The following is a 25000-nucleotide window of genomic DNA, read 5'->3' as shown; positions in this document are numbered from 1 at the left end:
TGTAGTACCTTGTGTGTAGTTCTATCTCTAGCGTAGTGTCCTCCATAAGATTCAGAGTGACACTTGCGTAGGATCTGTTCCTGTTCATGCTCAGGCACACAACATCTAATAACACCATCTACTCCATCTTTGTAAAGGTGTGGGTCATCCCAAAAGTAATGTCTTAAATCATAAAAGAACTTTTTCTTTTACTGGTATGCGAAACTAGGCGGTATAAATTTAGCAACAATGTAATTAGCATAATCAGCATACCAAGGAGCAGTACGAGAAGAATTAAGGAGCGCTAATTGTTCATCAGGAAAGCTATCATCAATAGGCAGTAGGTCATCAAGAACATTCTCTAACCTAGACAAATTGTCTGCAATGGGGTTCTCAGCTCCCTTTCTATCAATAATATGCAAATCAAATTCTTGGAGCAGGAGAACCCATCTAATGAGCCTAGGCTTAGCATCTTTATTTTCCATAAGATATTTAATAGCAGCATGATCAGTGTGAATAGTAACTTTGGAATCGACAATATAAGGTCTAAACTTATCACATGCGAACACAACTGCTAAGAACTCTTTTTCAGTAGTAGCATAATTTCTCTGGGCAGTATCAAGGTCTTAGTAGCATACTGGATAACATTCAATTTCTTATCAACTCTTTGCCCTAGAACAACACCTACAACATAATCACTAGCATCACACATAATCTCAAAGGGTAAATTCAAATCAGGTGGCTGAACAATAGGTGCAGTGATCAAAGCTTTCTTAAGTATTTCAAATGCTTCTACACAATCATCATAAAAAACAAAAGGAATATCTTTTTGCAATAAATTAGTCAGAGGCCTAGAGATTTTAGAAAAGTCCTTAATGAACCTCCTATAAAAACCGGCATGACCAAGGAAACTTCTTATACCTTTTATGTCCTTGGGACATGGCATCTTTTCAATAGCATCAACCTTGGCTTTGTCAACTTCAATACCTCTCTCGGAAATCTTGTGCCCCAAGACAATGCCTTCATTAACCATAAAGTGACACTTTTCGCAATTTAGGACGACACTAGTGTCTTCGTATCTCTGCAAAACTCGTTCAAGGTTGCTCAAACAATGATCAAAAGAGGATCCATAAACGGAGAAGTCATCCATGAATATCGCACAAATCTTTTCACAAAAATCAGAGAATATAGCCATCATGCACTGAAAGGTAGCAGGTGCATTACATAAACCAAAAGGCATACGTCTATAAGCAAAAGTACCGAAAGGGCAAGTAAAAGTAGTTTTTGATTGATCCCCCGCTGACACAGGTATCTGAGAGAAACCAGAATAACCATCTAGAAAGCAAAAATGAGTGTATTTGGATAGTCTTTCTAGCATTTGATCAATAAAAGGCAAAGGGTAATGATCTTTCTTAGTAGCCTTATTTAATTTACGGAAATCAATTACCATCCTATAACCTATAATAATTCTTTGCAGGATCAATTCATCTTTATCATTAGGAACAACAGTAATACCTCCCTTTTTAGGAACACAATGGACAGGGCTTACCCAATCACTATCAGCAACGGGATAAATTATACCTGCCTCTAGGAGCTTTAGTATCTCCTTTCTTACCACTTCTTTCATCTTGGGATTCAGTCGTCGTTGAGGATCTCTAACTGGTTTGGCATCCTTCCCCACTGTAAATTTGTGTTGGCATAACGTGGGACTAATGCCCTTAAGATCATCCAGAGTATATCCAATAGCAGCTCGGTGCTTCTTCAGAGTTTTCAATAATATTTCTTCTTCTTGCTCTGAAAGGTTAGCACTAATAATAACATGATATATTTTCTTTTCATCAAGATAAGCATAGTTAAGATTATCAGGTAATGGTTTGAGTTCAAACACGGGATCACCCTTGGGTGGAGGGGGATCCCCAAGAATTTCAACGGGAAGGTTATGTTTCAGCACAGGTTCCTGTTTAAGGAACACTTCATCTATTTCCCTTCTTTCCTTCATAAACATATCATTTTCATGGTCAAGCAAATATTGTTCTAATGGATTATTAGGAGGCACGGCAATGGAAGCAAGACCAATAATCTCATCCTTAGTAGGTGGTTCCCTATCACGAGGTTGTTTACGAAACTTAGCAAAATTAACCTCATGAGACATACCATCTAAGCCAACGGTGACAATATCTTTTTCACAATCAATCCTAGCACTAGCTGTATTCAAGAAGGGTCTACCAAAAATAATGGGACAAAAATCATCTTGTGGGGAACCAAGAACAAGAAAATCAGCAGGGTATTTAACCTTCCCACACAAGACTTCAACATCTCGAAATATCCCAACTGGTTTAATGGTGTCCCTATTAGCAAGCTTAATAGTAACATCAATGTCTTCTAATTCAACGGGTGCAATGTCATGCATAATTTCTTTATATAAGGTATAAAGTATTGCACTAGCACTAGCACCCATATCACATAAGCCATGATAACAATGATCTCCTATTTTAACAGAAATAACAGGCATGCCTACGACAGGTCTATGTATCTTAGTATCTGGTCTAGCAATATTAGCAGTTTCATCATAGAAATAAATAACATGCCCATCTAAATCATCATCCAAGAGATCTTTAACCATAGCAATACTAGTTTCAACATTGATTTGCTCAGGAGGTGTATAAGTCCTAGTATTACTCTTACGAACAACAGTCGAAGCTTTAGCATGATCCTTTATCCTAACAGGAAAAGGAGGTTTCTCAACATAAGTAGGAACAATAGGATCACTATAGGTGATAGTCTTTTCTTCAACTATAATAGGTGCAACTACTTTCACTTCAATAGGAGGATTATATTTAAACCACTTATATTTAGGGAGATCAATGTGAGTAGCAAAAGATTCACAGAAAGAAGCTACTATCTTAGAGTCAAGTCCATATTTAGCGCTAAATCCATGAAAAGCATCGTTATCCATAAAGGATTTAGCACAATCGAACTTAGGTGTCATACCTGACTCCTTACCATCCTCGGAACCCCAATCTTCAGAGTTGCGTTTAATTCTTTCCAATAAGTCCCATTTGAAATCAATAGTCTTCAACATATAAGAACCAGCACAGGAAGCATCGAGCAGGTTGCGATCATTAAGAGAAAGCCGAGCATAAAAATTTTGAATAATCATTTCCTAGGAGAGCTCATGATTGGGGTGTGAATATAACATTGATTTAAGCCTCCCCCAAGCTTGATCGATGCTTTCTCCTTCGCAAGGCCAGAAATTATATTTGTAATTACGATCACGATGAACAAGATGCATAGGATAGAACTTCTGGTGAAATTCCAACTTCAATCGTTTATAATTCCAAGATCTCGTATCATCACATAGCCTATACCATGTCAATGCATCTCCCTTCAAAGATAAAGGGAAGACCTTCCTTTTGACAACATCATCGGGAATACCTGCAAGCTTAAATAATCCACAAACTTCATCCACAAAGATAAGGTGTAAATTGGGATGCAATGTTCCATCTCCTGCAAATGGATTAGCTAGCAGTTTCTCTATCATACCCGAAGGAACCTCAAAGTAAATATTTTCAAAAAGTTCATTAGGTTGAGGAGAAACTCTTTGCTCTTCTAGTCGGGGTGAAGATACCCCGAACAAGCCCCTCAAAGGATTAGTTTCCATAGTGACAAGTAAAAGAAAATTTCAGCACACTATATAAATGTTTCCTTACCAAGTTCCACTCACCAAAAGCGCTACACACCCCGGCAATGGCGCCAGAAAAGAGTCTTCATGACCCACAAGTGTAGGGGATCTATCGTAGTCCTTTCGATAAGTAAGAGTGTCGAACCCAACGAGGAGCAGAAGGAAATGATAAGCGGTTTTCAGTAAGGTTTTCTCTGCAAGCACTGAAATTATAGGTAATAGATAGTTTTTGAAAGATCATGGATGTCGCCTAGACGGGGGGGGGGGGTGAATAGGCGCTTTAAAATAATTATGGTTAAGGCTTGAACAAATGCGGAATAAACCTAGCGGTTAATTTGACAAGCACAAAACCTACAACAACTAGGCTTACCTCTGTGCACCAACAACCTATGCTAAGCAAGGTAAACAACTAAGTGATAGCAAGATATATGACAAGAAACAATATGGCTATCACAAAGTAAAGTGCATAGGTAAAGGGGCTCGGGTAAGAGATAACCGAGGCACGCGGAGACGACGATGTATCCCGAAGTTCACACCCTTGCGGATGCTAATCTCCGTTTGGAGCGGTGTGGAGGCACAATGCTCCCCAAGAAGCCACTAGGGCCACCATAATCTCCTCATGCCCCCGCACAATGCAAGAAGCCGTGATTCCACTAAGGGACCCTTGAGGGCGGTCACCGAACCCGTACAAATGGCGACCCTTGGGGGTGGTCACCGAACCCATACACTTTGGCAACCCTTGGGGGCGGTCACCGGTACCCGTCAAATTGCTCGGGGCGATCTCCACAACCTAATTGGAGACCCCGACGCTTGCCCGGAGCCTTACACCACAATGATTGAGCTTCGAACACCACCAACCGTCTAGGGCGCCAAGGCACCCAAGAGGAACAAGCTCTAGGGTGTCCTAACACCCAAGAGTAACAAGCTCAAGGGTAGCAAGCACCCAAGAGTAATAAGCTTCTCAACTTGTAACTTCCACGTATCACGTGGAGAACTCAAACCGATGCACCAAATGCAATGGCAAGGGCACATGGAGTGCCCAAGTCCTTGTCTTCCAAATCCCACCAAAGCAACTAATGCTAGGAAGGAAAATGAGAGGAAGAACGAAAGAAGAACTCCAAGATCTAGATCCAAGGGGTTCCCCTCACTTAGAGGAGAAAGTGATTGGTGGAAACGTGGATCTAGATCTCCTCTCTCTTTTCCCTCAAGAACTAGCAAAAATCGTTGGAGGGATTGAGAGTTAGCAAGCTCAAAGAAGGTTAACAATGGGGGAAGAACACAAGCTCAAAAAGGATAAGTCTCAATGGGGAAGAAGACCCCCTTTTATAGGTGGGGAGAAATCCAACTGCTATCCCCCCACTCAGCCCGCACGACGCGGTACTACCGCAGGGAGCTGCGGTACTACCGCTGCAGGTTGCGGTACTACCGCATGTGCAGCACTGGCCAGGCCTATTGCACACGGCAACGAGCGGTAGAACCGCCGGAGCGGTACCACCGCACGCCCCTACGGTACTACCGTAAGGCAGGCAACACTAGGCGCAGAGAAAGCACGGAAGTAAAAAATTACTTCCCTACCTACTTTCGCTGAGGGAGAACCTGCGCAAAAATCTGGCACGGTACTACCGCACACGAATAGCGGTACTACCGCGTAGGGCGCGGATGTAAAAAATTACATCCGCCCCTACTTCCGCTCATGCTGCTAAGCCTGGCCAGATCTCACGGTACTACCGCGCCCGCGGCGCGGTACTACTGCGTAGGGCATGGATGTAAAAAATTACATCCGCCCCTACTACCGCTCGAGCCGTTGCGCCTGGCCTGAGGCCACGGTACTACCGCTCCCACAGAGCGGTACTACCACCTGCAGTACTACCGCAGGGTCTGCGGTACTACCGCTCCGGAGAGCAGTACTACCGCATGCCCCAGATCAGCAACACTAGGAGTCCTTCATTTTGCAGAGAAGACAACAGAGGGAAACAATAAAACCAGAACTGCCATAACTTCTGCAAATGAGCTCCGAATTGAGCAAACTCAAGCTTGTTGGATAGAGGAAGACGAGTAGCATCAAAACAGCGAAGAAGTGAAAACAAAGGAGTGAAACCTCCAACAGAGAAGAACCGGCATACCCTCCAACATCGAAAACATCAAAGAATAAGCATGTGAACTCCGTTTTCGATGAACTCGAGCTTGTCATAAAAATGACCATAAGCTCCAAATCTCACAAGGAGAAGAACCAAACAAGAACCAATAAAGATGATGCAAGGATGCAATGGTTTGAGATCTTTATGAACGATACGATCAAGCAACCCATCGAGAGCCCCCCTTGATAGTACGGCAATCGATCCTATAACCCGGTCTCCCACAACTACCATGAGACCGATAAAATAGAAAACCTATCAAGGGCAAACCTTTGCCTTGCACAAAGTCCACTTGAGCTAGATGATGACGATCTACTCCTCCTCAAGATGGACCACCTTTCTTGATTGCGTTGGCTCGATGAAGACTAGTTGATTGCTCCCCCATATTCCACTATGGGTGAGCCACTCTTCCGCTCATCTTCACACGTCCATTGTCACCACAATGGACGGCAACCTTCAAGCACTTGATCTCTTCGTGATGCATCACTTGAACTTGCACACCGCAACCATACCATGGGATCACTTGATCCCTCGGTACATCTTGTGCGCTTTGTGTGTTGAATCTTTCCAACTCTCTTCATTTGGATGATGTCTCGAAGGTAGACATGAATGATCACACAATCTTCTTCTTCAAGACATGCTTGCAATAAGCTCAACACTCACATGACCGATCTTTGGATAATTCCTTAATAACACCGTGGGCATCACAAACTCTCCTTGAAACCAACAAATGGACTCCAAGAAAAGCCTATGGACAAACCCTTCAAATATAACTCAAGGCAACCATTAGTCCATAGAGATTGTCATCAATTGCCAAAACCATACATGGGGGCACCGCATGTTCTTTCAGTTTTGTGATAAGATAAATTGTAACGAGCAACAAGTAAATAAAGTAAATAAAGTGCAGCAAGGTGGCCCAATCCTTTATGTAGCAAAGGATAAGCCTGGACAATTTCTAATAATGAGAAAGGAGCTCCTGAGGACACATGGGAATTATCGCCAAGCTAGTTTTCATCACGCTCATATGATTCGCATTCGGTACTTTGATAATTTGATATGTGGGTGGACCGGTGCTTGGGTACTGCCCTTACTTGGAAAAGCATCCCACTTATGATTAACCACTATTGCAAGCATCTGCAACTACAAAAGAAGTATTAAGGTAAACCTAACCACAGCATTAAACATATGGATCCAAATCAGCCCCTAACGAAGCAACGCATAAACTAGGGTTTAAGCTTCTGTCACTCTAGCAACCCATCATCTACTTATTAATTCCCCATGCCTTCCTCTAGGCCCAAATAATGGTGAAGTGTCATGTAGTCGACGTTCACATAACACCATTAGAGGAAAAGACAACATACATCTCATCAAAATATCGAACGAACACCAAATTCACATGACTACTAACTTCACCCATGTCCTCGGGAACAAACGTAACTACTCACAAAGCATATTCATGTTCATAATCAGAGGAGTAATAATATGCATTAAGGATCTGAACATATGATCTTCCACCAAGTAAACCAATTAGCATCAACTACAAGGAGTAATCAACACCACTAGAAACCCACATGTACCAATTTGTGGTTTTGATACAAGATTGGATACAAGAGATGAACTAGGGTTTTGAGAGGAGATGGTGCTGGTGAAGATGTTGATGGAGATTGACCCCCTCCCGATGAGAGGATCATCGGTGATGACGTTGGTGATGATTTCCACCTCCCGGAGGGAAGTGTCCCCGGCAGAACAGCTCCGCCAGAGCCCTAGATTGGTTCCGCCAAGGTTGCGCCTCGTGGCGGCGGAGTTTCTTCCCATAAGCTTGCCCACGATTTTTTCCAGGGTAAAAGCCCTCATATAGCAGAAGATGGACACCGGGGGGGCACCAGGGGGCCCAGGAGAGAGGGGCGCGCCCAGTAGGGGTGGCGCGCCCCCCACCCTCCTGGCCAGGGTGTGGGCCCCCCTGATGTATTTCTTCTGCTCAATAATTCTTATTAATTCCAAAAACATGTTTCGTGGTATTTCAGGATTTTTGGAGCAGTGCAGAATAGGTTTCCAATGTTTGCTCCTTTTCCAGCCAGAATTCTAGCTACCGGCATTCCCCTCTTCATGGTAAACCTTGTAAAATAAGAGAGAATAGCCATAAGTATTCAGATATAATGTGTAATAACAGCCCATAATGCAATAAATAATGATATAAAAGCATGATGCAAAATGGACGTATCAACTCGCCTTTACGCCATCGATGTCACCCCCCCTTGGATTTTCTGTTTATTCATTTAATTCAAATATTTTGACCAGAACTTTGACCTTGAATATCTCCTAGCCTATAAGTCCAAGTGAGTTGATTCTTTTTGCATTTGGTTTGTTACAGAAAACTCTAGCAGCACACCAAAGTGTGGATTTTTCCTTGCTGCCTAGAATTTCTGGTGATTTTCAGAGTGGTTCTTGATATTTGGTTTTGCGGGTTTTAAATATTTTCAGAGGGAGAGACTTTTCTTGAAGCTATCCAGGAGGAGTGTGAACCTCCTCTGCACTAAGGCAAGCCACAATAACATTTGGATGGTGTCATCTCAATATCTTTGATTTTCTACTTGAATATGAGCTAATTTTCATGCATTTAAAATAGTTAAATAATTATGTTTTGATGCTTAGTTAATTTGTCATGCTTGTTATGCTTGTTTTTGTAACTCGTTAATTGCATGGAGTAGTTTAATCAAGTAGAGTAAAGTTTTAGCTTAATGGTAATGCTTTGATAAATAATGGTAGTTTCTTTTGATAATTGCTATTTTCATATAAAAGATAAGTGACTAAAAATGAGGTTTGATAATAACCAGTGTAGTAACATCAGTAGCTTTGTTGATGAGTAGTGCAAGAGAGTTATTTCTGTGATGTTGATCCGTTCTTATGAGTTGCATCTTGAGCATATCGAGTAGTTGCATGATCATGGCATCATATGGCTTATAGTAAGTTTATTTTCAAGTTATACTTGGTAATAATCCAACTTGAATGTTAAGTTGATCAAGTCATGGTGCCTCTGAATCGGGTTCTTTTCAGTGCGACCACATTTACCTTTATGGGGGGTCTTGATTCGGTCCTTTGTCATGCCTCTTACCGGTGCCTCCAACTAGGGAAGGTTATGGGCGTGCGGTACCCTGGTCCGGTAAGCAGACATAACCTTGTGTGCTCATTTGTTTTTATGGTACCTTGTCCCTCTTTGGGACCGTTTTGCCACGACGGGGGCCGCAGATGCCTTTGGTAGGCATGGGCCACCCATGACTTAGCCTTGAGAGGGAGTGAGTCGGAGTGGCCGGGGAGAGTGTCATGGCAAGGAAAGGGCTTCGTCGGAACTCCATGGTCCACCCGAATGGGAGTGCGAGGCCCTTGAGTTCCGTATTGTGGGTAAAGTGTGCTAACCTCTGCAGAGTGTACTATCGATAGCCACGTCCTCGATTATGGACACAACTCGGTAGTAAGTCACACCATGGATCAACAACTTTAATTAATCTTGCACACTTGGTATTATTTGTGGCACTGGTTTTATGATAACTTGTGGATCATGTGATGATCGTAAGTGATTAGCTTCAGTTGTGACCCGGGTATGATCACCGTTTGGTTACAGTGTAACCCATCTGGTAAGCGAGTCCGAGGGACTCGGTGCACATGTTGGTTTCATTGCATCCGTAGTATCACTTGCATTGCATTAAACCTGATTAATTGTCATGATATTGTTTGCCATTGTGCTTATGTTTGTTGTGAGCTTGCAAGTACATTCAATGTACTGACATGGCGTGTTATCCCAGCTTTCAGGCAAGACTGATCGGATCAGAGAGCGTCCCACGTCTAGCATTGTGTCCATGTTGGCGTCCCTGTACTATGGAGTTCCATTTCATCGTTATTCCACTGCCGCGTAGTTGATATGATCGAGGCCTTTCATGTTCATTAAATAATGTATAGACTGTTCAGCTGCACCGTGTGTGCCGCTTGGCCTCTTATCTCGATGTAATATCAGACTTATGTATCCGCTAGCATCAATAAAGCGGTTGTTTCTATACCATGATGTTGTGTGCTGCCAGAGGACTTGATCTCTGGGCTGGCAATGCAAGGTAAACCGGTTGCTCTGAGCCGGGGTGCCACAATGATTTATTTATGTATTGTCTTCCTTATGAGTGGCGGTCAGGGACGAGCGATGGTCTTTTCCTACCAATCTATCCCCCTAGGAGCATGCGCGTAGTACTTCATTTTGATAACTAATAGATTTTTGCAATAAGTATGTGAGTTCTTTATGACTAATGTTGAGTCCATGGATTATACACACTCTCACCCTTCCACCATTGCTAGCCTCTCTTGTGCCGCACAACTTTCGCCGGTACCATACACCCACCATATACCTTCCTCAAAACAGCCACCATACCTACCTATTATGGCATTTCCATAGCCATTCCGAGATATATTGTCATGAAACTTTCCACCATTCCGTTTATTATGACACGCTCCATCATTGTCATATTGCTTTGCATGATCATGTATTTGACATTGTATTTGTGGCAAAGCCACCGTTCATAATTTTTTCATACATGTCATTCTTGAATCATTGCACATCCCGGTACACCGCCGGAGGCATTCACATAGATTCATATTTTGTTCTAAGTATTGAGTTGTAATTCTTGAGTTGTAAGTAAATAAAAGTGTGATGATCTTCATTATTAGAGCATTGTCCCATGTGAGGAAAGGATGATGGAGACTATGATTCCCCCACAAGTCGGGATGAGACTCCGGACAAAAAAGAAAAAAAAGAAAAAAAGGCCATAAAAAAGAGAAGGCCCAAAAAAATGAGAGAAAAAGAGAGAAGGGACAATGTTACTATCCTTTTACCACACTTGTGCTTCAAAGTAGCACCATGATCTTCATGATAGAGAGTCTCCTATGTTGTCACTTTAATATACTAGTGGGAATTTTTGATTATAGAACTTGGATTGTATATTCCAATGATGGGCTTCCTCAAAGTGCCCTAGGTCTTTGTGAGCAAGCGAGTTGGATGCACACCCACTTAGTTTCTTTTTGAGCTTTCATACACTTATATCTCTAGTGCATCCATTGCATGGCAATCCCTGCTCACTCACATTGATATCTATTGATGGGCATCTCCATAGCCCGTTGATACGCCTAGTTGATGTGAGACTATCTTCTCCTTTTTGTATTCTCCACAACCACCATATTCTATTTCACCATACTGCTATATCCATGGCTCACGCTCATGTAGTGTGTGAAGATTGAAAAGGTTTGAGAAAGTATGAAACAATTTCTTGGCTTGTCATTGGGGTTGTGCATGATTTAAATATTTTGTGTGATGAAGATAGAGCATAGCCAGACTATATGATTTTTTAGGGATAGCTTTCTTTGGCCATGTTATTTTGAGAAGACATGATTACTTTGTTAGTATGATTGAAGTATTATTATTTTTCTGTCAATATTAACTTTTGTTTTGAATCTTTCGGATTTGTACATTCATGCCACAAAAAAGAAAATTACATGGATAAATATGTTAGGTAGCATTCCACATCAAAAATTCTGTTTTTATCATTTACCTACTCGAGGACGAGCAGGAATTAAGCTTGGGGATGCTTGATATGTCTCCAATGTATCTATAATTTTTGACTGTTCCATGCTATGATATTATCTGTTTTGGATGTTTAATAGGCATTTATATGCTATTTTAATATATTTTTTGGGACTAACCTATGAACCGAGGGCCCAGTGCCAGTTTCTATTTTTTTTGCCTATTTTAGAGTTTCGCGGAAAAGGAATACCAAACGGAGTCCAAACGGAATGAAACCTTCGCGATGATCTTTCTTGGACCGAAAGGAAACTAGAAGACTTGGAGATGAAGTCGAGGACGCAAGAAGGCGGCCACGAGGTAGGAGAGCACGCCCAGGGGGTAGGGCACGCCCCCCACCCTCATGGGCCCCTCATAGCTCCCCTGACCTAGTTCCTTCACCTATATATACTCTTATACCCTGAAAACACCCAGGGGAGCCACGAAACCACTTTTCCACCGCCGCAACCTTCTGTCCCATCTAGGGACCTTTTCCGGCGTCCTGCCGGAGGGCGATTCAATCATGGAGGGCTGCTACAGCAACACCATTACCTCTCCGATGAAGCGTGAGTAGTTTACCACGGACCTTTGGGTCCATAGTTATTAGCTAGATGGCTTCTTCTCTCTCTTTGATTCTCAATACCATGTTCTCCTTGATGTTTTTGGAGATCTATTCGATGTAATATTATTTTGCGGTGTGTTTGCCGAGATCCGATGAAATGTGGATTTATGATCAAGACTATGTATGAATATTATTTGGTTCTTCTCTGAATTCTTATATGCATGATTTGATATCTTTGCAAGTCTCTTCGAATCATCGGTTTAGTTTGGCCTACTAGATTGATCTTTCTTGCAATGGGAGAAGTGCTTAGCTTTGGGTTCAATATTGCGGTGTTTTCCCAGTGACAGTAGGGGCAGCAAGGCACGTATTGTATTGTTGCCATCGAGGATAACAAGATGGGGTTTTCATCATATTGCTTGAGTTAATTCATATACATCATACCATCTTACTTAATGTGTTACTCCATTCTTTATGAGCTTAATACTTTAGATGCATGTTGGATATAGGTCGATGTGTGGAGTAATAGTAGTAGATGCAGGAAGGAGTCGGTCTACTTGAGACGGACGTGATGCCTATGTTCATGATCATTGCCTTAGATTTCATCATAACTATGCACTTTTCTATCAATTGCTCGACAATAATTTGTTCACCCACCGTAATATTTGCTATCATGAGAGAAGCCATTAGTGAAACCTATGGCCCCCGGGTCTCTTTTCCATATTATTTAATATCATTTACATCTTGCTAGTTTCCGATCTACTATTTTCCAATCTTTTACATTCCGATCTATAAACCAAAAATACCAAAAATATTTACTTTACCATTTATATATCTCTATCAGATATCACTTTTGCAACTAACCGTGAAGGGATTGACAACCCCTTTATCACGTTGGGTGCAAGTTGTTGATTGTTTATGCAGGTATTCGGTGACTTGTGCATTGTCTCCTACTGGATTGATACCTTGGTTCTCAAAAAAGAGGGAAATACTTACGCTACTTTGCTGCATCACCCTTTCCTCTTCAAGGGAAAACCAACGCAAGCTCAAGAGGTAGCTGGTACGTCTCCAACGTATCTACTTTTACAAACACTTTTGCCCTTGTTTTGGACTCTAATTTGCATGATTTGAATGAAACTAACCCGGACTGACGCTATTTTCAACAGAACTACCATCATGTTGTTTTATGTGTAGAAAACAAAAGTTCTCGGAATGTCCTAGAAATCCATGGAGGCACTTTTTGGAATTAATAAGAATTTTTGGCGAAAGAATTAATGCCAGGGGGCCGACAGGTTGTCCATGAGACAGGGGGGCGCCCCCCCCCCCCCCCCCAGGGCGCGGCCTCCTATCTCATGGGCCCCCAGGACCTCCACCGACCTCAACTCCAACTCCATATATTCACGTTCGGGAAGAAAAAAAATCAGAGAGAAAGTTTCATCGCGTTTTACGACACGGAGCCGCCGCCAAGCCCTAATCTCTCTCGGGAGGGCTGATCTGGAGTCTGTTCGGGGCTCCGGAGAGGGGGATTCGTCGCCGTCGTCATCATCAACCATCCTCCATCACCAATTTCATGATGCTCACCGCCGTGCGTGAGTAATTCCATCGTAGGCTTGCTGGACGGTGATGGGTTGGATGAGATTTACCATGTAATCAAGTTAGTTTTGTTAGGGTTTGATCCCTAGTATGCACTATGTTCTGAGATTGATGTTGCTATGACTTTGCTATGCTTAATGCTTGTCACTAGGGCCCGTGTGCCATGATTTCAGATCTGAACCTATTATGTTTTCATGAATATATGTGTGTTCTTGATCCTATCTTGCAAGTCTATAGTCACCTATTACGTGTTATGATCCGACAACCCCGAAGTGACAATAATCGGGATACTTCTCGGTGATGACCGTAGTTTGAGGAGTTCATGTATTCACTATGTGCTAATGCTTTGTTCCGGTTCTCTATTAAAAGGAGGCCTTAATATCCCTTAGTTTCCGTAAGGACCCCGCTGCAACGGGAGGGTAGGACAAAAGATGTCATGCAAGTTCTTTTCCATAAGCACGTATGACTATTTACGGAATACATGCCTACATTACATTGATGAACTGGAGCTAGTTCTGTGTCACCCTATGTTATAGCTATTACATGAGGAATCGCATCCGGCATAATTATCCATCACTGATCCATTGCCTACGAGCTTTTCACATATTGTTCTTCGCTTATTTACTTTTCCGTTGCTACTGTTACAACTACTACAAAAACCCAAAAACATTTATCTTTACTTTTGCTACCGTTACCTTTATTATCATACCACTTTTGCTACTAAATATTTTCTGCAGATACTAAGTTATCCAGGTGTAGTTCAATTGACAACTCAACTGCTAATACTCAAGAATATTCTTTGGCTCCCCTTGTGTCGAATCAATAAATTTGGGTTGAATACTATACCCTCGAAAGCTGTTGCGATCCCGTACACTTGTGGGTTATCAAGACTAATTTCTGGCGCCGTTGCCGGGGAGCATCGCTCTATTCTCTGAGTCACTTGGGATTTATATCTGTTGATCACTATGAAGAACTTGAAAGATGCTAAAACCAAGATTTTGCCCTCAACTACGAGGGGAGGTAAGGAACTGCAATCTAGCTGTGCAGTAGATTCTCCTTCCGTTATTAGTAGGCTTGCGACACCTAAACCTACTACTGCTATGAATTCTGATATGTCGCATGTTATTGATGATGCCACTTCTGCTATGCATGATGAAACTACTTCTGTGCGTGATACTACTTTGCCATTAGGTGAATTTCTTGATGAACAACTTGCTAGAGTTAGGGGGAATGAAAATATTGAAGAACCTATTATTGATGATAGTGATGATGAAGGTTCCCCCAATGATTATGTATTACATGTTGTTCCTAAGGGTTATGTTATGAATGAAAAAGCTGCTATGGAAATTCTTGCTTGCAATGATAGAAATGATCTAAAGAAATTATTAGCTAAATGGAAGCAGCAGTCTCTTAATGCTAGAATGAAACCCGATCCTGATTTTGCTACTTCACCTATCTGTGTTACCGATAAGAATTATGAATTCTCTGTTGATCCTTATATTATTACTTTAGTTGAATGTGATCCTTTTTATGGCCTTGAATCTGAAACTGTTGTGGCACATCTTACCAAGTTGAATGATATAGCCACCATGTTTACTCATGATGATAAATCTCCCTACTATTATATCCTTAAGATATTTCCGTTCTCATTAAAGGGTGATGCTAAGACTTGGTATAATTCTCTTGCTCCTGGTTGTGTGCGTAGTCCCCAGGATATGATTTATTACTTCTCTACTAAATATTTCCCAGCTCATAAGAAACAAGCTGCCTTGCGGGAAATATATAATTTTGTGCAAATTAAAGAAGAGAGTCTCCCACAAGCTTGGGGAGGCTTCTCCGGTTACTTAATGCTTTGCCCAATCATCCTCTTAAGAAAAATGAAATACTTGATATCTTTTATAATGGACTAACCGATGCTTCCAAGGACTACTTGGATAGTTGTGCTGGTTGTGTTTTCAGGGAAAGAACAGTCGACGAAGCTGAAATACTATTGTATAATATGTTGACCAATGAAAATAATTGGACTCTTCCCGAGCCAGTTCCTGAAGTAATTCCTGAACCAATTGAGCCAACTCCTGAGCCTATTCCTAAACCCACTCCGAGAAGAGAGGTGTTTTATTTCTCAGTCCTGAAGATATGCAAGAGGCAAAGAAATCAATGAAAGAAAAAGGTATTAAAGCTGAAGATTTTAAGAATTAACCACCTATTGAAGAAATACATGGTCTTAATTTACCACCTGAAGAACCACATTGTCTTGATAACCCGACACAGGTAGTAAAGGTAAATTCTCTCTATAGATATGATAAAGTTGAAATACCCTCTACTAAATTTCATAGCCCTTGCTTAGATGAATTTGATGACTTTATGGCTAGACAAGAAAGTTTTAATGCTTATGTTGGTAGAGAGTTAAAGAATAATGCTTTTGAGATAGGACGTGTAAGCGATAATCTGGCTAGAGTTAAAGATGAACTTCACCACGTTAGCAAATATACTTCTATGGTTGCTACTCAAGCTGAGCAAGTACTTAAAGCTCAAAATGATTTGCTTGATGAGTTACATAATAAAAATGACTTTACGGTTGGAGTGGCTACTAGAAATGGTAGAATGACTCAGGAACCTTTGTATCCTGAAGGCCAACCTAAGAGAATCGAGCAAGATTCTCAGAGAAATAATTTAGAGGCACCTAGTTCTTCTAAAAAGAAGAAAAAGAAAGACGATAGGACTTTGCATGCTTCTAGTGAACCTACTGTAGACACACCTGAGAATCCCAATGATATTTCTATTTCTGATGCTGAAACTCAATCAGGTGATGAACATGAACCTAGTGATAATGTTAATGATAATGTTCATGTTGATGCTCAACCTAGTAAAAACAATGATGTAGAGATTGAACCTGCTCTTGATCTTGATAACCCACAATCAAAGAATCAACGTTATGATAAGAGAGATTTTGTTGCTAGGACGCACGGTAAAGAAAGAGAACCATGGGTTCAGAAACCCATGCCCTTTCCTCCTAAACCATCCAAGACAAAGGATGATGAGGATTTTGAGCGCTTTGCTGAAATGATTAGACCTATTTTCTTACGTATGCGCTTAACTGATATGCTGAAAGTAAATCCTTATGCTAAGTATATGAAGGATATCATTACAAATAAAAGAAAGATACCAGAAGCTAAAATTTCCACCATGCTTGCTAATTACACTTTTAAGGGTGGAATACCAAAGAAACTTGGAGATCCGGGTGTTCCAACTATACCTTGCTCCATTAAAAGAAATTATGTTAGAACTGCTTTATGTGATCTTGGAGCCGGAGTTAGTGTTATGTCTCTCTCTTTATATCATAGACTTGAATTGAATAAGTTGACACCTACTGAAATATCTTTGCAAATGGCTGATAAATCACCTGCTATACCTATCGGTATTTGTGAGGATGTGCCTGTTGTGGTTGCAAATGTCACTATCTTAACGGACTTTGTTATTCTTGATATTCCCGAGGACCTTGGTAGACCTTTTCTTAATACTGCAGGGGCTGTTATTGATTGCAACAAAGGCAATATCACTTTTCATGTTAATGGTAATGAGCATACGGTACACTTTTCGAGGAAACAATCTCAAGTTCATAGCATCAATTCTATTGAAAAAGTTCCAACTATCATTTTTGGAGGTTTTGAATTTCCTCTTCCTACTGTCAAGAAAAAGTATGATATTCTTATTGTTGGGGATTTTCATATCCCCGTCGAGGTAACTTAGTGTTATTCGAAATTTCTCTGGTTCTGTGTTATTCGGAATGAGTTTGTTAACAAGACTTGATCAACCTTGTTAGTGGGTTCATTTTGATGATCACGAGATGGATGAAACTAGAAGGCACAACTTTATGTACCCTCTTTTCACTTTCTGTTATTTAGAATAAATAAAGCAAAAATAGTATTATCTGTGTGTTTTCTGAATTATCTGTGCATTAAAAAAATAGTCCGAAAATAAAAGTGCTCCAAATGCCCTGCAAATTTAGTATGATTTTTTCTGGAATATTTGAGGATTTTAGGCACTAAAAACACTACAGGAGGGGCAAGCATCAGGCCACGAGAGAGGAGTGCGCCCCCCTATAGGGTGCGCCCCCCTATCTCGTGGGCCCCTGGTGGCTCCCCTCCACTTATGCCAGCACACACACACACTTCATCTTCTACCCACAAAAATCCCCATCCAGCTCAAGCACTAGTTCTAGCTCCTTTTGCTGCGATTTTTGATCTCTTAGCTCAAAGCTCCATTCACAAAACTTCTTTGGGAGATTGTTGCTTGGTATGTGACTCCTCCATGGGTCCAATTAGTTTTTGTTCTAGTGCTTTATTCATTGCAAAATTTTGCTGCTTAGGTGACCATGTTCTTGAGCTTGCATGTTAAATTTTTGAGGTCCCAAGCAATTCCAATGCATGATATAGGCTCTAGGCACTTGTAGGAGTAGTTGCTATCAATCTTGTTTAGTTTTATTCACTTTTATTTTGAAGTTACTAAAATTTCAGAAATTTTCAGAAAAAGAAATATGCTTAGAAGAATGTACCAAGGTGGTTCCTCGTCAAAGAAAGGGCCAAGGATTGCTATACATGAGCAAGATGTTGAATTGCCGAGGGACGCAAATGTATGGGCTTGTGAGTGGCCATCCGATGATTTTATGGTCGAAGCAGGCCTCAAGGAGGAATTTGACGCGTATGTGCGTAATGCCGAGCTGGAGGACTTCTTACAAGATAAGTGTCCTCAATATTATCAATTGACTGATTCCTTTGTGCGGAGGTTCGAATATATCTCTGCGCATAATTCTCCTAGTGTCATGTTTGATATTTATGATACATCTTATACCATGGATTTGGAGGATTTCACAACTGCTTACAAACTCCCGCAGTGGGGTAATATCAATGATCCTCGCAAATCTGAATTTAGAGATTTTCTTGCTAGTATTACTGTGGGAGAATCTAGGGACATAGCACAAGCTACCATAGGGAGCATTCATTTTCCTGCTATACATTATTTTGCTCTCTTTATTGGTAGATGCATTAACGGTAAGGACGAAGTATGTCACATGTGTGCCCCTGATCTTTGTGTCCTCAAGAGTGCTGTGTCTGGTTATAAAGGTTATAACTTGGGGGCAATAGTTGCACGTAGGTTGCAGAATAATAGTAGAAGGGGTGATTTCTTTGGAGGAATTTATGCAACCCGTGTGGCTAATTTTCTTAATATAGCTCCGAGAGAGGGGGATATGATTTTACCTCCTGTTTATTTGGATAAAGAAGCTATGTTTGATCATCATTTTCTTGAGAGGAATGAACAATTCCTCCATTATCGACTAATCTATGACAGGCGCAATGTCGTCCCTGTTACTCTTCCTGGCCCCTACCTTTTTGATTATCAGGCAAAAGGAAGATATGTTATCACCAGGGAGGAAGAAACTGAATATGAGAGGGGAATGGAGGCAACTCGCCAACACGCTGCTGCTCAGGAGGCAGTCGCCTCTGCATCTCAGTACAACCCCAGTTTCACTTATGGATATCAGCCAGGCGGTCATTGGTATTATACCAACTTAGGCCAAAAGCCTAAGCTTGGGGGAGTACGTATTTCTCACGGACTTTACATTCATGTTCACACACTAGTCGTCGGTGCTCGTACTCTTTCATTGTATTATCTGTGCTAGTTTAAATTTCTTTTTCTAGTTTTCTTCTGTGTGTTTGATAAACCTTGAGAAAAACCAAAAAAAATAGTTAGTTTAATTTCCATGCTTGTAGTAGAATTAAAATGAAAACCCAAAAAGATTTCTAGTTTTCTTCTTACTTGTTGGGAGCTTTCCCGTGTAAATAGTTTTATTTTCTTTTCTTTCTTTTGGGGGTCGAGAAGACCATATTGAAAATGTTTAGTGGCTCTTATATGCATGATTGTTTGTTTAACTTAGAGCCCATATTACTTGTCTTCTCTCTTGAGTTAAATGCTTGCAGATTCCAGCTTAGTCCAATGCATGTGCACTCTTATTATTATACACATCGTTCGGTCGTGCAAGTGAAAGGCAATAATGACGATATATGATGGACTTATTGGGTTGAGAAAAGCTGGTATGAACTCGACCTCTCTTGTTTTTGTAAATATGATGAGTTCATCATTCCTGAGTCAGCTATTATGAAGTAAACATATTTGCAATGACATTTAGAGATTATAGTTACTTGTGCCATGCTTGATTAGATATGAGTTATAATGGTTTACCTTGCGTGCCAACATGCTATTAGAATGATTATGATGTGGTATGATGGGATGGTATCCTCCTTTGAATTAATTGAGTGACTCGACTTGGCACATGTTCACGCATGTAGTTGAATCAAATCAACATAGCCTTCCGGATATTTATGTTCATGGTGGATTATATCCTACTCATGCTTGTACTCAGTGTGAATTAATTTTAATGCATGTTTACGACTGTTGTCGCTCTCTCAGTTGGTCGCTTCCCAGTCTTTTGCTAGCCTTCACCTGTACTAAGCGGGAATACTGCTTGTGCATCCAAACTCCTTAAACCCCAAAGTTGTTCCATATGAGTCCACTATACCTTCCTATATGCGGTATTTACCTGCCGTTCCAAGTAAATTTGTATGTGCCAAACTCCAAACCTTCAAATGAAATTCTGTTTTGTATGCTCGAGCAGCTCATGTTACAACTAGGGCTGCCTATATCTTCCATGCTAGGTGGGTTATTCTCAAGAGGAGTGGACTCCGCTCCTCATTCACGAGAAAGGGCCGGTAACCAGGGTTCCCAGTCCCATGATCCAAAAAGATCAAAGCAAATCAAAATAATTAAACAAAACTCCCCTAGGGCTATTGTATGTTGGAGACACTCGTTGTTTTGAGCAAGCCATGGATTCATGCTTGTTGGTGGTTGGGGGAGTATAAACCTTTATCATTCTGTTTGGGAACTGCCTATAATGCATGTAGTATGGAAGATACAGCCATCTCATAGTTGTTGCATTGATAGCGAAAGTATGCCGCTCAAAATGTTATTCAATCTCTATTTTAAATCGAGCTCTGGCACCTCTACAAATCCCTGCTTCCCTCTGCGAAGGGCATATCTATTTACTTTTATGTTGAGTCACCACCCTTCTTATTAAAAGCACCCACTTGAGAGCACACTGTCATTTGCATTCATTATTATTGGTTTATATTGGGTATGACTTGACTGGATCTCTTTTACCATGAATTACAATGTTTAGTCAGTCCTTGATCTTTAAAGGTGCTATGCACTTTTGTTTTGCGGTCTCAGAAAGGGCTAGCGAGATACCATTTTGTTATATCATGTTATGATTATTTTGAGAAAGTCTTGTTATCCGAGTTTTATTATTATGGCTCGGTAGCTGATTATGCTATTGATATGAGTAATTGTCAGACCTATGTGTTATTGTGAGTATAATTAGTTCATAATATTTGCTGAAACTTGAATGCTGACTTTTCATGTTACAACAACAAGAGCAAACAGAGTTTGTAAAAGTTTTTCTTTATCACTTTCAGTTTATCAACTGAATTGCTTGAGGACAAGCAAAGGTTTAAGCTTGGGGGAGTTGATACGTCTCCAACGTATCTACTTTTCCAAACACTTTTGCCCTTGTTTTGTACTCTAATTTGCATGATTTGAATGAAACTAACCCGGACTGACGCTGTTTTCAGTAGAACTACCATGATGTTGTTTTATGTGTAGAAAAGAAAAGTTCTCGGAATGTCCTGGAAATCAACGGAGGCACTTTTTGGAATTAATAAGAATTTTTGCCGAAAGAATAAATGCCAGGGGGCCCACAGGCTGTCCATGAGACAGGGGGCGCGGCCTTCTATCTCGTGGGCCCCCTGGACCTCCACTGACCTCAACTCCAACTCCATATATTCACGTTCGGGGAGAAAAAATCAGAGAGAAAGTTTCATCACATTTTACGACACGGAGCCGCCGCCAAGCCCTAATCTCTCTCGGGACGGCTGATCTCGAGTCCGTTCAGGGCTCCGGAGAGGGGGATTCGTCGCCGTCGTCATCATCAACCATCCTCCATCACCAATTTCATGATGCTCACCACCGTGCGTGAGTAATTCCATCGTAGGCTTGCTGGACGGTGATGGGCTGGATGAGATTTACCATGTAATCAAGTTAGTTTTGTTAGGGTTTGATCCCTAGTATGCACTATGTTCTGAGATTGATGTTGCTATGACTTTGCTATGCTTAATGCTTGTCACTAGGGCCCGTGTGCCATGATTTCAGATCTGAACCCATTATGTTTTCATGAATATATGTGTGTTCTTGATCCTATCTTGCAAGTCTATAGTCACCTATTATGTGTTATGATCCGACAACCCCGAAGTGACAATAATCGGGATACTTCTCGGTGATGACCGTAGTTTGAGGAGTTCATGTATTCACTATGTGCTAATGCTTTGTTCCGGTTCTCTATTAAAAGGAGGCCTTAATATCCCTTAGTTTCCATAAGGACCCCGCTGCAACGGGAGGGTAGGACAAAAGATGTCATGCAAGTTCTTTTCCATAAGCACGTATGACTATTTACGGAATACATGCCTACATTACATTGATGAACTGGAGCTAGTTCTGTGTCACCCTATGTTATAGCTATTACATGAGGAATCGCATCCGGCGTAATTATCCATCACTGATCCATTGCCTACGAGCTTTTCACATATTGGTCTTCGCTTATTTACTTTTCCGTTGCTACTGTTACAACTACTACAAAAACCCAAAAACATTTATCTTTACTTTTGCTACCGTTACCTTTATTATCATACCACTTTTGCTACTAAATACTTTGCTGCAGATACTAAGTTATCCAGGTGTGGTTGAATTGACAACTCAACTGCTAATACTCAAGAATATTCTTTGGCTCCCCTTGTGTCGAATCAATAAATTTTGGTTGAATACTATACCCTCAAAAGTTGTTGCAATGCCCTACACTTGTGGGTTATCAGTAGCATGTACTTAGTGTAAGTGCATCTAGTGCCACCCCTAGTTGGTTTTGGAGTATTGACGACAAAGTTGGTTGAGGGACTAATGCGTTTGTGAGAATTGCAGGATAACACAGGTAGTGTCCCTCATTGATTCGGTTTACCTACCGGAGATGACCCCTAAAAATGTATGAAGACATTGAAGACAATGGTGGTATGAGAAGATATTCATATTGAAGACTATGACATGAGAAGACATTGTGTGAAGACTATGGAGCGCGAAGACTGTGTGGTTTCGCTGTTTCCTTTTCTTCTTTGTTGAGTCATAGGAACCACCGTACTATTAAGTGGGGTCCAAGTGAACTAAGTCAGAGTGACTGAAGTGATGCTCAACTCAAATCCTATGTCTTCGAGCGAAGACAATGAGAGCAAACCTTATCCAGAGCTGGATGAGTCAGCTTTGCTTGTAGCCCAAGTAAAGTTGCCGCGTGTGTTTGAAATCTGACCGTTGGAACACGTGTCAGTTCCTTAGTGACCCAGGGTCATTTTGGACAAATCAGGTCGGGTTGCCTAGTGGCTATAAATAGCCCACCCCCTACACCATAAATTGGTGGCTGCTCAGAGTTTGTACATGGCTTTTGTCGTTTGAGAGCAGCCCACCTCGAAGCATTTGAGAGAGAGAAATCCTTGCGAGGACAAAGCCCAAACACCCAGAGCCAAAGAGTGTTAGGCATCACTGAAGTCTTTCTGTCTGTGTGACCTGAAGACTTATTACACTTGAGGACTGTGAATCCTCCAGCCGGTTAGGCGTCGCGTTCTGAGCATCCAAGAGTCATTGTGGATTGCCGGTGAACAAAGTCTGTGAAGGTTTGGAAGTCTCCCTTGAAGACTTACCAGAGTGATTGGGCGAGGACTGGGTGTCCTTAGCTCAAGGGGAATAAGGTGAAGACACGGTCTTCTGAGTTAAATCTCAGCCTCCCTAACCAGACGTACAGTTGTCACAGCAACTGGAACTGGTCCAACAAATCCTGTGTCTTCAACAAGCAACTGGTTCTATCCCTTCCAACCTTACTTAAGTTTGTCTTCGTGAAGTCATTGCCTATCTGTGTATCTGTTTGACTTCATTGCTTGACTACTATTGTTGATTGGCTTCACACTATCTTCCATCTTGATCCTTACTACCTAACTGCTATTAGTCCTGTACTTTCACATCATTACATACTTGACTATGGCTTGTTTAGGGTAGTTTATCTTCCGCTGCATATCAATTAGGTTATTTCTGTTGTTTGTCTTCGAAACTTCCAAGTTTTGAAGACTTTCATAAAAATCGCCTATTCACCCCCCCTCTAGTCGATACTAGCACTTTCAATTGGTATCAGAGCAAGGTACTCCCTTGTTCTGTGTGATTCGGTTTAACCACCTGGAGTTTCAGTTATGTCGACTGCAGGATTGAGGAACATATCGTGTCCCACCTTTGACGGTCATGAGTATCCCCGATGGAAGGCCATGATGAAGAAGCTACTCATGTCCATGGATAGCAAACTGTGGACCGTCACTGAGATTGGACTCACTGATCTATGCAAGATGGCAGAGGCTGATGACATTCGCAAGTATACTCTATTGAACCTCACAGCGAAGGACGTCATCTGCTGTCATCTGTCCCGAAATCAGTTCAGGAATGTTATGCACCTCAATCACGCAAAGCTAATCTGGGACCGACTTTCTGATGTATACGAAGGTCATTGCACTCGTCATGATCCGTGGTTTGAGGACTACAAGGAGTCTCTCAAGGAGATGACCTTTGCACCTGAATCATCATCATCCTCATCGTGCCACATGGCAAGGGGTGATAAGGTAACTGAATGCTATCTCTCTGAATCTAGTGATGATGAATCAGGTGATGAATTTGGCCCCAGTTATGACAAGCTTGCTTCCCTTGCCACTAAAAAACAAATAATCTTGGAAAAGGTTCAAGACATGCTTAGTAAGAGCGATGATATGTTGGGTGAAGAAATGGATCAGTCAAAAGCTTTGGCTGATAGTCTTCAGAGACTTCATGCTAAGTTTGACGCCCTTCAAGGTCAACATGATGCTCTCTTATCTGATCATGAGAAGCTTTCTTCTGAATGTCTTCAAAGAAAGCTAGACCTTGAAAAGATAAGAGTGGATTATGAAGATCTTCAGAAGGAGCGAGATTCACTTCGCGCTCAAGAGATCAGTTCCGCTCAGGAAGGATTTGAACCACCATGTCTAAAATGCATTGAGCGTGATAATGCTACATCTGTTGCTGAATGTTCCACTGCTGCTACTGTTTCATTGTCTTCACCTACTAATGTGGTCACTAACCCCTCTGCGGAGGGTACCACTGCTGTTGCTAATGAAAATGCTATGTTGAAGACATTGCTTGAAACAGGGATGTACAAAAGTTTGAAGGGACATCAGACTCTCTGCGATGTCCTCAAAAAGCAGATTCTGAACCGAAACCCTAGGAAAGAGGGTGTTGGG

General features: G+C 41.4%; 1 pseudogene; it reads right to left on the bottom strand.

The window, feature by feature from the left end:
* LOC123041381 (uncharacterized) overlaps positions 1-449 on the bottom strand; it is an 81440-nt pseudogene extending 80991 nt beyond the window's left edge.
* Between the last annotated feature and the right edge of the window lie 24551 nt (positions 450-25000).

The sequence above is a fragment of the Triticum aestivum genome, chromosome 2B, assembly GCF_018294505.1.
Source record: "Triticum aestivum cultivar Chinese Spring chromosome 2B, IWGSC CS RefSeq v2.1, whole genome shotgun sequence".
NCBI lineage: Eukaryota > Viridiplantae > Streptophyta > Magnoliopsida > Poales > Poaceae > Triticum > Triticum aestivum.
Note: the sequence above shows the minus strand (reverse complement) of the source record. Positions and strands in the feature narration are given on the sequence as shown.